The sequence below is a fragment of the Triticum dicoccoides genome, chromosome 3B (assembly GCF_002162155.2).
Source record: "Triticum dicoccoides isolate Atlit2015 ecotype Zavitan chromosome 3B, WEW_v2.0, whole genome shotgun sequence".
Lineage (NCBI taxonomy): Eukaryota > Viridiplantae > Streptophyta > Magnoliopsida > Poales > Poaceae > Triticum > Triticum dicoccoides.
The window spans coordinates 777,374,167-777,388,546 of record NC_041385.1 but is presented as its reverse complement, the minus strand read 5'-3'; the positions used below and the strand labels follow the sequence as shown (position 1 = coordinate 777,388,546).

At 44.3% G+C, this 14,380-nt stretch overlaps 1 pseudogene; it reads right to left on the bottom strand.

Annotated features, from left to right (window-relative positions):
- Positions 1 to 1,719: 1,719 nt before the first annotated feature.
- Positions 1,720 to 5,277, bottom strand: LOC119279992 (annotated as a pseudogene).
- Positions 5,278 to 14,380: the final 9,103 nt, after the last annotated feature.

The following is a 14,380-nucleotide window of genomic DNA, read 5'->3' as shown; positions in this document are numbered from 1 at the left end:
TTCTTGAGGCTTTATATGTTAGATAGGGAGGGATAAGAAGTTTACCTGTGGTTCTAGGAAGCAAAACTTAGACATATCAACAAACGACATAGCCACCGGACTCAGAAAAAGGTTAGTGAGTGCTGCTCCAAGGAACACCCTAAATACTGACTATTAAGAAGACGACTAGATAAGAAGGTGAAGTCAATTCTTCAGTTCAAAGAAGAGAGATACAAGCCACACAAATTGCAAACAATTGAGTACTAAGAGGAACCAAGCGATCTTTTTTAAGATAAAGGGCGCTTTTGTTATCTCAAAATGTAGCATCGAGCGGATACAAAACATTACGAGTAACACCCGGACTCTACATAACTAGGATGCACACAACCAAATACTAAAAGTCTGACAATAAAAAAATAACAAAATTGACAAAATGGCAATACTAGAGTCCTATAGACCGGCACTATGCCTATGTCGAAAGTGGTGGTTGATCAATCCGGAGGTATGCTGCCACCCATGTTGGGAAAAAACCTTCGTAGCCATATGCTCCAACACCGTACTAAGAGGAACCAAGAGATAAATAAGTAAAATATAGCAAAGTCAACTCCTCAGCCCAATAAGATGGACACATGATGCAGGATAGTTGGCAAACATTAGATGATCTAAAGTTTTCCTTGAGTTAGCTAACGATTCAACCTACACTAAAAGTAATCTGAGGATTGGCTAACGATCCATCCAACCGCGCTCACTGCTGCTACACTGGGGACAAAAAAGCTGCATTGCTGACCGGTAAACTATAGCTTCAAAAGGGCTCAACATCCAATGGCATTATCTTTTCTCAGAGAACAAGAGGAGACTGTGTTACTTTCAACCACTGTTCTCTGCATACTTTCAACTTGTTTCATGGTATGATCCAATAAACACGATAATATCTATGTAAAAATGTACAGCATCTGCCTTGAAAAAAAATGTAAAGAACATACATAAGCCATTTAGAGACAGCAACAGCAAGCTGTGTCAGAAATATGTATATGCAGAGAACTTGTTTTTATTTTATTTTTGAACAAAACAGAGAACTTATTTGTGCACCTCTGTTCTCAGCAATGGTGCTGCAGATTGTGTCTGTAGTAATTCCCAGAAATATAAGAAACAAATAAAAAATGCAATCTCCTTCAAATATTTTTTAGAATGCAATTAGTTCAAGGGGTTTGAACTTTGATGAAATGATTCATACACTGATCTGACTCTGGCTACAAAGTACAACAGCTCGAGTGGGCATCTTTAACCGAAAACCCATCTTTTGCCCAGTGCATGCCATTGCAAAATAAACATAGCATACAGAGAACAAGAAGGCACGGCAATAATTTCAGAAGTTAAATTCAGAACTTGGCAAAAATTGGACCAACATTTACCAATGCCAGAAATTAAGCACCAGATTGCATTGCTAAATAGTAATACAAGAGAAGGACAAGTGGACACACAGACATAAGAAGATAGCAAGAAGCACAATAGATGTAGCATTGGGGTTGATACCAAGTTCTAATTAAGACAACAAACAGTAGTTCCATCACAGGCAGTCTAACCTTGAATCAACATGTATAACAAAACAAAGTACTAGAGAATAATTAGGGACCAGTAACTCTTACTTAGCAAAAGCATAGCTTTCTTGGCAGCCGGTCATCGAGACCACTATCCCCAGAGCTGAACGAAGATCTTCCCGGCGCCTTATGGCATCTGTTGCTAGGCCAATAGTTGAGAATCCTGGCTGTTGATGGTGTAGCTGGAGAGGCGCTGGATCGTCGAGAAAGGAGGGTCACCGACGGGGACAAACTTGTTGCCCTGCTTCACGAAATCGGCATTTTCAGAGATCCTCTGTACTTTCCTGTCCTGGATGTTGCATTTGCAGATATGAGCGGAGGAGCCCAGATTTTGAGTGAAGTAGACACAGTTTGCCTCGATGCCCGGGAACTTATCAGCCGGGAGGGCGAAGCATCTGTTGTCACCGATGAAGAGGGCATGGATGCAGATTCTCTTGAAAGGCATGAGCTCACCTGTGTGGATGTCCACTTCAAAAACAAAGGGACTTGGGCCTCCCTGTGGCTTCAAGACGAACAACATACATGCAAGTCCAACCAGATTCACTATGAAACCCCGGACGCTGTACGCATCCGCAGGTAGATCCACAGGTAGATCCAACCGTAGATCCACCTGCAGACACTCAAGCAAGAAATTTTTCATGGCTGCGGATGATCCCGAGAGGAAGATGTCCAGGTAAATACTAGCCACGGCCGCCTTCCGGAAGAAATAATAAAATGTTGCGAGTTGAGCCGCACTAGTAGTCTCAACCTGGCGGACGAGGAAACGTTCACTGTGAAGAGCGGCCGTATAAATGGTGCGAGATGAGTCACAGAACAAGGTGAGCTCCAGCGAAGAGTCGAACATGGTGCGAACGTCGGAGAAGCATGTTAGAATAAATTTGAGGCCATCATCGATCATCCAAGGACCAAGCAATCACATGAACACGACACCGAGATTTGTTAACGAGGTTCACCGATATGGCTACATCCCCGGGGCCTGACTATGGGCGTTCCTCCCCATGATACCGCTACAATACCGCACCCGGTCGCCCTGGACACCGGCACATGCCGCCGGTTTCCCCTGCATTCCGGTGCTATTATGTTGGCATGGGTTATAATGTGGGGTGCCTCCTCATATATAAGAGGCCAAGGGTACAATGTGTCCGACTCCGACACTACACGTATCCTACCCATACTACAACACCAAGTCCAAGCGTAACCCAACTAGTACAAAATATTCGACACAAACACAACAAACTCCACCTTGGCGAATATTCTCCACCACCTTGAATTTGTCCATGCGTCAAACTTCCATGTACTCCGGACTTGTGTTGTCTTCTTTGTAGCTTAGCTACTCGACGAGTCTGCCCCAGACCCGACGCCGCCGTGAGACCCCGCTGCTACTCCCGCAACTCCAGTCTCCGTGACTCCACCTGCAATAGTGCTCCCTTGCAACTTGTAAAGATGCGAAGCCGTCCTCTCTCCAATCATCACGGTCACCTCATCTTTCATGATTCTCATGGTTTTCCTATCCCGATCATAAAGGAATACCATACCACCATCATGAAGAACATCAAATGAAATTAGATTCCTCCTTAGCCCCGGCACATGCCTGACTCCCCGAAGCATCCGCTCAACTCCGTCAAACATCTTCATTTTGATGTCACCTACTCCAGCAACACGATAACCTGTGTCATCGCCCACATAGGCTAAACCAAACTCACCAGACTTGTACGAAGAGAACAACTCCCTGTTGGGTGTCGCATGAAAAGAACAGATTGAATCGGCAAGAAATAAATCCATTGATAGATACGCATCCATCAGAAGCAAGGGCGGAGGCGAAACAATCGCTAGCATCCAAGAGTTGAGCCAAGACAAGGAGCGGAACACGTGAAGACCGGAAGGATTTTTTGGTTGGTTTTGCTATTAGCACGCGGATCTTGTTCGTGTACTTGGGGCATCACGTGCAAAGCTCGGATAATTTTTTGCAGGGTCAGTCGTACAAAGGACCATGGCGCCATCGGGTACCCGGTTTGAGGTGGAGAAGTTCAACGGAACTGGAAGCTTCGGGTTATGGCAGACAAGGTGAAAGATTTGTTGGCACAACAGGGATGCTTGAAGGCGTTGTTGAAGGAAGCCAAGCCAGCTAAGATGGAGGCGGATGACTGGGAGGAGTTACAGTTGAAAGCAGCCGGGACTATACGGTTGTGTCTGTCAGACCAGGTTATTTATCATGTGATGATGAGAATTCGCCGAAGAAAATCTGGGAGAAGCTGGAAAGTCAGTTTATGTCCAAGACTGTGACGACCAAAGTGTATCTGAAGCAAAAGCTGTATGGGATGAGGATGCAGGAGGGGTCAGATCTTGTGGAGTATATGAACGCCTTTAATCAAGTCGTGACGGATCTAGCACGCTTGGGTGCGACGATTGACGACGGGGATAGGGCAATTCTGCTTCTTTATTCATTGTCATCATCCTATGACCATTTGATCACTACTTTGACGCACGGCAAGGAGACCGTCAAGAATGATGATATTACTGCGGCATTGCTATCTTATGATATGAGAAAGAAGAACGCGGTGGAAGTCTCTCATGGTGAAGGTTTGCTAGTCAAGGGTGAGTAGTGGCGGAAGGGATATGAGGCTGGGAAGAACAAGAAAAAGAAAAAGAATATACAGTGTCACAAGTGTAAGCAGTGGGGACATATGAGAAAGGACTGTCCAGAACTCAACGGTGGGGCCAGTGCTAATAAGGCAGCCATATCAGTGAACCTCGTTAACAAATCTTGGTGTCGTGTTCATGTGATTGCTTGGTCCTCGGATGATCGATGGTGGCCTCAAATTTAAAATCTTATTCTAACAAGCACAACAAAGCAGACGTTGGCGGGGACAGGCGCCGCGAAACGGAGCATGTAGCCAGTGAGGGGATTGAGCACAGAAGCGGCGTGAGGAGGGCTCCTGTCCGCCAGGACAATGAAGCCGCGGCTGGTGCCCACGATGTAGTAGTCCAGCAGCAGCGGCAACTTCTTGCGGACGATGCGGCCGGTGGCGGTGTTGACCAACACCCGCGTGTCGTCGCTCCTGAAGTCGTCGTCCAGGACCATCCAATGTAGCGGCTGGAAGCAACGGAAGCAGAGCTCCAGAGTGTCTCTCTTGGGGTCGCCGGTGACGGCGCGCCAGCTGGGGCAGACGGCGCGGAAGCACATGTAATAGTCGACGTCATTGGTGTAGAGGAAGCACTTGCGATGCGGCGGACGAGACCGTCCGGAAGCGTGGACCATTTGGACCATTTGGCCGGGACCGCCGGCGGGCTCTCCAGGCATCTCGGGTCTTGCTTCTCCACTTTGGCCGGTGTGTCTATGTCCACCAAGGGCGTCGGAAGTTCACCGGGTGCGCCCGCCATTGCTGCACGCTCCAATGCCTCTCTGCAGAAAACAAAGGGAGATGCAGCGTGAAGTGAACTGAAAAGCAAGGATCGCACAAAGAGATGAACCAGGTAGGGTTGGGTGGCTACCAGATCAGATCTAGGGAAGAAGAACAAGATCGGCAGCTGAGGGAGGAGGGAGGAGAGGAGGTAAAGCGGAGGAGGAGAATGGCCCACCCAAATGCAAATGCAGAGAGTAATGAAGCCGAGAGAAGTATTGTAGGACGAAGTGGGTGGGGAGGGGGGCAGCTGGTCTAGAAGAACTGACGCACGCCACCACCAGCTGCAGCTGCAGCATGGCACGCCCAATTCAATGCCTCGCCCAAACGATGGGAGATGGGACGATGCATCGGAGTAAATAGCATAAAACTACTAGTTTATAGGCTATGGTTTCAAAAAACTATCACTTTTTAATTTTTCTCAGAAATCTACCAAACACGTGGTCTGTTGTTTCAAAAAACCCAAACCCGCGGTGACTAGCGATTTAACTGTTTTTCTGATGGATTGGGCCCATCTGTCAGCCCACGTGGCAACGCGCGCTCACGGCGCGGCCGTTAACGGCCGTTAGCCGACCGGCCCGGTCGGAACCAAAGTAGTGGGTCGGGCCACACACTCTCTCACTCCCCCTCCTCTCCCCCGCAGTGACCTAGATGGGCGATGGCGGCGGCACAGCCAAATGTCGTCGGCGACGAGGTATTGAGCCAAGGCGGCACCGGCCAGGAGGGCGGTGGACACTCAGAGGTGGACAAATGGCTAGGCAGCTCAAGCTTCCCGGCGCAGCGGTCGCAGCAGCCATCACCGCCCACGGCTCATGTGGATCCGGCGAGCTCAGATCCGGAAGTCCGCGCGGCTAGGGCAGTGGCGAAGCGCATCCATGCTGATCCAGCAGGCGGCCACCATTGGGCGTTGTCCTTTGGTGGAGTGAGGTAAGCACTGGTCAATGTTTCTGGGTCCTTTAGTTAAAATTTCTGGGTGCTTTAGTTCAAATTAGAACTAGGGTTAGTAATTGTTTATTCTTGGCATGCTACTGTATTTTATTGGTTAAGTCGGTGTAGAAGAAAGTGCATTTGGTTAGTTCATTTGGTTAGTGCATTCACTATAATTAGAAGAAAGTTCAGTAATGTTCAGTGACTTAAAAAATGGTTTGTTTGTCAATTTAATCCTACAGCTTAGATGAAGAGATTTGGGACTTGAGGCTACATTTTCAAGGAATAGATAATATGGAGAAAAAGTATTCAGTTTCCTCAGATATTAGTTATCTGACCATATTAGCATTGGTTGAGTTGGAGGGCTATGGCATGGATGCATTTCTGACTTATGTAAAGGAAGAGGGAAAGGGGCTGGAGGGTGTGGAGGCCCTGGATAGTGAGGAGGCATTAGAGGCAATGCTTGACTTATTTGTTGATAAGAAGATACTGAACATCAGTGTCAGAAAAGCTACTGATCCAAGCCCATCAGATGAGGAACAGATCCCCATTGATCATGTTGGTGAACCTGTTGTTTACAGAGTTTCACAAGAAGGTGTTCTGTACCCTGCCTCTAGTGCTAGTTTGCCAGCTTTAACCCCTGATGAGCCCTACATGAACACACAACAGAGCAGCAATTTGAACAAGGGGAAAACAATTGTGGAAGAAGAAGATGCAGAAGAAGAAGCAGATGAAGAAGAAGAAGAAGAAGAAGTACCAGAGGAAGAAGATGAGGTTGAAGATGACAAATCATCTTCAGATTTTGAGTTCTTTAGGGGTGATTACAGAGGGAAGAAAATTTCTTACAAAGCTTGGTGTAGGGGTGAAGATGAGGCTGGCACTGATACTGCAGAGCACTTTTGTGCAGCTAACTCAGAACCTTCTGAGTTTTGGGAGGAAGAACCAATTGTTTCTAAAGATGAAGAAGTAGAGGATCCTGCTGCTGTAACTACAAAAGCAGCCAAAAAGCTTAAGCCAGTTAGAAAACCTGGCCCAACTAGCAAGTCTCACAGTGAGCCTAAGCACATCAAGTTTGATGATTATGTCCCTGAAGATGATGAGTACTGTTTTCCAGGTGATTTTGGCATAAGTGATGAAGAGGATGCACCAAGGCTGCCATCTCGAAGGAAGAGTAGGAAGAAGCAGAAGAAGGAGAGGAGATGGTATGATCCAAAAAGGCCTGATGCACATGAGCAGTTTTCAATGCATTTGTGCTTTGAAAATGTAGTTGAGTTCAGAGAAGCACTTAGAAATTTTCATGTGAGGACTCTTAGGAATTTTGAGTATCACAGAAATGAACCAACTAGGGTTATTGCTTGGTGCTCTGATAGAAAACATGGTTGTGGGTTTTACATAGTTGCCTCCAAGATAGCTCATGAGGCAACTTTCAGTATCAAGAAGATGAACCTGGATCACACTTGTGAAGCAAGTGGAGAGAACACAAAGGTGACAGTCAATTGGGTTGCTAAGGTTTGTGAGGATATAGTCAGATCCAACCCTGGAGCTGGTGTTGACACAATTATCTCATACACAAAGAAGAAGTTTGGTGTGCATCTGCCTAAAAGCTTGGCATATAGGGCAAGGAAGCAAGCAGTTGAGGTTGTGCAAGGAGATCACAAACTCCAGTATCATAGAATAAGGGACTACCTGCAGTGTGTGCTAGATACTAACCCTGGCAGTAGGTGCATAGTAACAACACATGAGGACCCACTTAACCCAGCTCCTACCCCAAGGTTTCACTATATGTTTTACTGCTTGTTTGCATGCAAGGAGGGTTTTCTGAATGGATGCAGGCCACTTATAGGTAAGTATTCAGAAATGGAAGAACCAGCCTCAGAGTAGTTTGCTCTATTTTCCTACACAACCTCAACTTCTGAATACTTCTGTGACATCTCCCATGTCAGGATCCATCTGTAGGGTTTCTTTTGGGTGGTGGCTGGTGGAGTCAATGGGAAAGGGTGGGGGTGGGGAGGGGTTTATATTGAGAGATGGATGGGGTTGGGTTTAGTAGGCCTAGGGTTGCATTTGGTTAGAGACTAGTGGGCCACTAAGCCCAATTACCCACAGAAATAATATATGTAGGCTAACAAATAACATATAAAAGATATAAGATCAAGTTGAACACTTAATAACATACAAGATCCATTTCCACAACTTAGTAGCATAAGAGATCCATTTTCACTACTTAATAGCATAGGAGATCCATTACAACACTTAATACCATAGGTGATCCATTACAAGTTAACAACATAGGAAATAAGGTTCTTACACTAGGTTAAACTTCACATTCCCCCAAAATATACACCCACAATCACTTGCAGTCATGCCAGGCCACATCCTTATATAAAGGCCTTTGGATGTACTTACTTCACCAACATATCACAGCAAGTTCAAGACTCAATGATGGCCTTGATTTGCTCTAACTTCTCCTTGCTGCCATAGCCATCTTTCAGCAGCTCAGCAAAAACAAGCTCAAGCTTGTCCTTCTCCTTCTTAAGAACATCTCTGTCAACTTGAACATCCTTCATAGCCTTCCTGGTGTTCTTGATGATATCAGCTTGGCTCTGCAAAATGCACCTCTGCTCTTTTGCAAGTTTGAGCTTTTCCATCTGCACCTCCAACATAGCTTTCTCCTCTAGCTCCTTCTTCTTCTTCTCAAGTTCTTCCTCCTCCACTTGTTTCTGGTACACCTGCTTGTCCACCCTACCATCCTGCCAATCAAACATTTTGGATACATCATCAACAAGCTTGGTGTACTCAATGCAAAGCTTGTCATTTTTAGTCCTAAGCTTGGCCAACTCCCTATCATGTTCACTCTTAAGCCCGACCAACTCCTTCTCAAACTTCTCCTTGTCCTGTACCCTTCCAAAGTTCTGCTCATGGAACATCTCCCATAGCTTGCACAAACATCTCTGAAGAACAGTTGGCCAAGGCCCATCAACCCACTCTACAACACCACAATTCACACCATTTTCCTGCATTTGTAAATGTGATAAGTTATTACAAATGAACTAGTACCTTATTTCAATTCTATGATTAACTTGATAATTAAACTTGAGATTTTCTAACTATTAATAACATAAATGAGATATGATAAGTTATTACAATGCCATGATTAAGTTTCCAAAGTGACAAAAATACATATGTGACTGTCATATCAAACAAAATGCTGCATCATATCAAACATCACTGAACATCCATAGCAGAAAACTTGATTGGCATCTAACCTGGACTGGGCAGCCAAAGAAACGCCTTCCTGTTACAGGCCCTTCAAAAGCAACACGCTTAATAGGCCTCAGTTGGTGCAGAATGCACTTGGGATGAGCAACCTCAAGTTGGCCACAGAAAAGGGGCTCCACAGTGGTGTCTGGTTCCTCCTGCAACCATAATAACCAACAAACACTGGTTTCAATCTGCACTCAATACCAGAATCAACTTGCACTGTTCATTAAACCTGATCATCCCCAAATCAGCATGAACCCTAACACTGTACAGAGATGAACCCTAGGTTTTACCTCAATCCTACAATCAAACCCCACCCTCACTAATCAAGAACAATATCACACACACACAACAACAACACTACACTCAGCAACATCCATGGCTGTAGCCTAGGGCTACTAGCACCTAACCCTAACCCTAACCCTAGGTGGCAAAGAACTTACCATAAGTCCCATGTCCATGCTGACAACCTCGCACTCCTCCGAGCTGGTTTCCTCATCGTTCCAGGAAGGCATTGCGGCAAGGAGGTCGACTGCCACCGGCATCGAAGACGGCGAGCGGCGGCGAGCTCGTACTGGAGCAGGGGACTGAGAGCAGGGGAGTGAGCGAGCACGAGAGAGTGAGCGAGCGGGTGCGCCCGACTGACCGAGCGGGTATATTTACCCCAGTTCCGACCAGGCCGGACGGCTAACGGCCCTTAACGGCCGCGCCGTGAGCGCGTGTGGCCACGTGGGCTGACAGATGGGCCCAATCCGTCAGAAAAATGGTTAAATCGCTAGTCACCGCGGGTTTGGGTTTTTTGAAACAACAGACCGCGCGTTTGGTAGCTTTCTGAGAAAAATTAAAAAGTGGTAGTTTTTTGGAACCATAGCCTGTAAACTAGTAGTTTTATGCTATTTACTCGATGCATCGGGCCTCAAAAGGTGACATGAAAATATCAAGGACCAGTCAACACAAGCACTCGAGGCTAATTCGCATAAATAGACATCTGCTTTCAAATATGGAAATATGATAATTTAAATGTTCCAGATAACAGATAGTATTAGAGAAACTCCAATACCGTTGATCAAATCGTCCAAATGATCGGTCGCGCTCTGCATTAAAGGGTTTCCCCCGCTTTATATTATAAAGCAAACATCTGATACATCCAGCTCGCTGGGGCCACAACACAGATAAGCCCAAAAGGAAACAAAAGAAAATGAAAGAGAAATAAATGTCGACATCGGCAGATCAACGAAGAAAGGAAAACTGGCAACCGCTGCACCCTCCAATGAAGTACCACCGCGCTCCCAGCATCTTGAAGCGCCTCGCACCAAGCAACACCTTCAAGAAGGAACACGACGGTGCCGCCACTGTTGCCCGAACAAGTTCTAGGGTTTCCCCCGATACGCAAGGGATGGTGCACTACAAGAAATATGTCAACTTGTGACCACCACTATTGGTCACTGAAAGGTCATGGTTTTTCATTTGCGACCTTTTTGTGACCAAAAACAGAAGGTCAAAAGCTGACAGTCGTAAACTAACTATAGCGACCTTCTCTGTGAGAAGATCGTAGACGTTTACGACCAAAACAGAAGGTCGTTGAACCCATGACCTTTTGTTTTGGTCACTGGCTGTCTGCCCAGGCCACGTCGGAACCGACGTGGCAATCTGACGTGGCACAATTGCGACCAATTCAAAAGGTCGTTACTTAGAATCAGCCCGGTCCATTTCGGTGCTTTAGATGGGCCGAGCCCATTAATTCAGCCTTTTTAATATATTTTTTCTTGTAAGTTACACGAGCCAAGCCCATTTCAGCCTTTTATTTATTTCTCGGCCAGGGCCTTTTAATTTTTTTGGGCCATTATATATTGGAGCTGGTCCTACTTGTCATCTTCTCACACATTGGGCCTTTTAACATTGTTTGGGCCATTATATTTTGGAGCTGGTCCCACTTGTGATCTTCTCACACATTGGGCCCACTTGACAGAAATTTCAAAAATGCTTAGATTATTTTCATAAGTGGATCCCACAAGTCAGGTTTCCATTCCACACGTTTTCAAATCACATACATAATCAATATTCCGAACGGAACAGTACAGATGTAGTACGTCAAATAACACTAAGTCTACAGATGTAGTACGTCAAAAACACTAAGTCTACTACAATCTATACATAGTTATTACAACCCAGATATGCCTACTATTACAATATTGCAATATTTACATTCTATTAAAATCAAACAGAAGAGACGGCTCTTTGCTGAGTAGAGCTATATGGTTTCGAACTTCAAATTTTGTAGACCTCGACCTCCTGAACACAAAGACAAACATCATTAGAGATTAGAGTGCACACATGCTAGGACTAGCATTGGTTAAAAATAACTAATAATCACATGATGAAGTCCTAGAATGAAATTTCAGTAGTGACCAGACCTAGATCTATAGGAAACAGAATAGCCACGACAAAATCCTAACCAGAATGCATTTAATAAAAATGGATTGCATCTGGTTACTGTAGTGCAAGCTAACAACATGAAGGTTCATCAGGCAATGATCAACTACTCAAAACCATTCCGTGCTTTGCAAAAAAAAAATACTAGATGAATCTCACTAACAAGAGCACTAGGCGATTAATAGAAGAAGTAATAAGCAGATGACACAATAACAAGTGAAGGATTTATCTATCTCCCTATTGAAGAGATGTAATCAGGGTATGTAAATGGTTCATCATCAGCTAGTAAAAGGTAGATGTGAGTTTGTAGCAATACCGACATGGTTGGTTGCAATCTTGCCATCCTTTGAGGGAGAAAGGTGTTGCCATCACCCATGCATTGTTGCTGCCAAAAAGAGCACCATGTAATCAGGGGGTGTGGTGAGCCCTTAAGTACATTTCAACAAATGTGAGAGCGAGCAGACATGAAAGGACTAGACGTAAAAATAGACGAGGTTTGTGCTATCCAGTTGTTATACAAGGACTCTCATACATACAGAATGAACTCTTACTGGATTAAACTCAATGCTATCTTCATATTAATTTGGTCAGTATGAAGAATAACTGGACTAATGAAGACACACAGAACCAGACCTTCATGCCGTCCTCAATCTTGGTGACCTGGGACTGGATGCTGGCGACGGTCTCCTTGAGTGGGGCGTTGACAGGGTACTTGCCCTCGTCCAACATGAATCTGCAACAATCCAGTACAGTTGAAGATTGTACACTATGGGTAGATGAAAAATGTAAGCAACGGTACTTGCCACATGCAGATTGAGGGACCTGGTGAGGTAGCTGTCGATGCAGACGCCGTCGACAATGAGGGTGTCGAGATACATCCAGGCAACGAGGAGGGGTCGGGTCCAGCAGCAGCCGTCGGGGACGCGGCTATCTCCCGCTTGGATGAGAGCCCGTCAGGGAGGAGGGAGAGTCAGGACGCGTATGTCTCGGCACGGTGTAGGGCCTGGACGAGCGGTAGCAAATGAAGCACTATAAATAGCCAGTACATGTGTATCTATTAGAAAGTAATCAGACCACTACACAAGACATAGCAAGCACCGATTCCTATATCACCAAGCCAGAAACATAAAACCACAGTAGTTAAATGGAGATATATGAGCTCAAGCAGTGCATAATTCTAGGATAGCATCCCTATATCACCAAGCCAGAAACGTAAACCACAGTAGTTAAATGGAGATATATGAGCTCAAGCAAGGCATAATTCTAGGATAGCATCTCCCATGCATATATGCATAACACCGACAAAACAGCAGCAGCACAAACAGTAGTATAGAAACTTAAAACAGTAACATCCCCTAAATAGTAGTAACCAGGGAATTAATTGACAGTTGGTAGAGGAAAACAAAATGACAAACACTACTGGTAGTAGCACATGCATCAGTTTTTAATTGTACAGAAGATTACTTATATTGAAATAACACAGACTAAGAACTAATATTACTTTGTTGTAACTCATGAGCTCTCTGTCACGTTATGCCAGGTGTAATGTAACATCACAATACCACCAAACTATTCAGCAATAAGAGCATACACCTACAACAAAGCGGAGCAGAATTCATTTCTAATCTGCGTGACTGAAAATGCTCCTATTTTTGGTTTTAATATGTATACAACACGCAATCATTGACCACGGAGCATACGCCCACAACAAAACCGAGGAGCAATTCAGTTCTAGATCAGATCTTAGACAAGTGATACATATCAACACATTTGGAACACCAAGAAAGAGTTACGTCTCAAGTTAATAAACTAATACTTGCTCTGAAATACACAAATTACACAAATTACACAAAAACTAGTACATGCAATTAAGGTTGAGAAGTCATGTCTCTAGTTATTGGACAGAACAAATTACACAAATTGAAAAGGCACTATTTAATACACAAATTGACTTTTTGGTATTTGTGTATTATATATTTGTGTATTAGATAGTATTACATAAATCAGATTGAAAAGGCACTATCTAGATATTTGTGTATTAGATAGTATTACATAAATCAGATCTTAAGGTTGTATCTAGTTATCTAGTTATTTCTTACTCCTTTTTAACTAGTTTATTAAAAAGGCACTATCAAGCAAAAGAAAGGATTGCTCTAACTAGAGGAACCATTCCATGCAATTGTCCACTGAAACCATGATAGGACCACAGCTACATGCATGGCAAACAAGAACTGAAACTCTTAGACCATACACTGTTCAGTTCTGCAGTAAAAGAAATGCGCATGGCTGAAATAAATCTACTAAATTACATGAAACAAGGGAAGACCACTGAATGAATGCTAAGCCACTGGAAACAGACGAAGAACAAAAAGTGACACTGTCTAATCAAACAAACACTTAGAAGATAAAAAGAGGACTCAAAAAACTGTTCCTGTGGTGTTGTCGTGTCATCGATCCACGCACTGCAAGGACTACACTACTATCAGCTCAAAAGAAGACCTCCCACTTGACGACATATTAATCTAGATACACAAATTGAAAGTCAATTGAAAAGTCAACTTTTTAATAAACTAGTTAAAAAGGAGTAAGAAATAACTAGATAACTAGATACAACCTTAAGATCTAATACTATCAAGTATCTAGTTATCCGCCGACCTGGTGTCTTTAGTTAATAAACTAATCCTTAGACAAGTCATGTCTCTAGTTATTGGCCAGAACAAATTACACAAATTAAGGTTGAGAAGCAAGAAACTGAGCATTACTTACTATTTTTCCAATTTA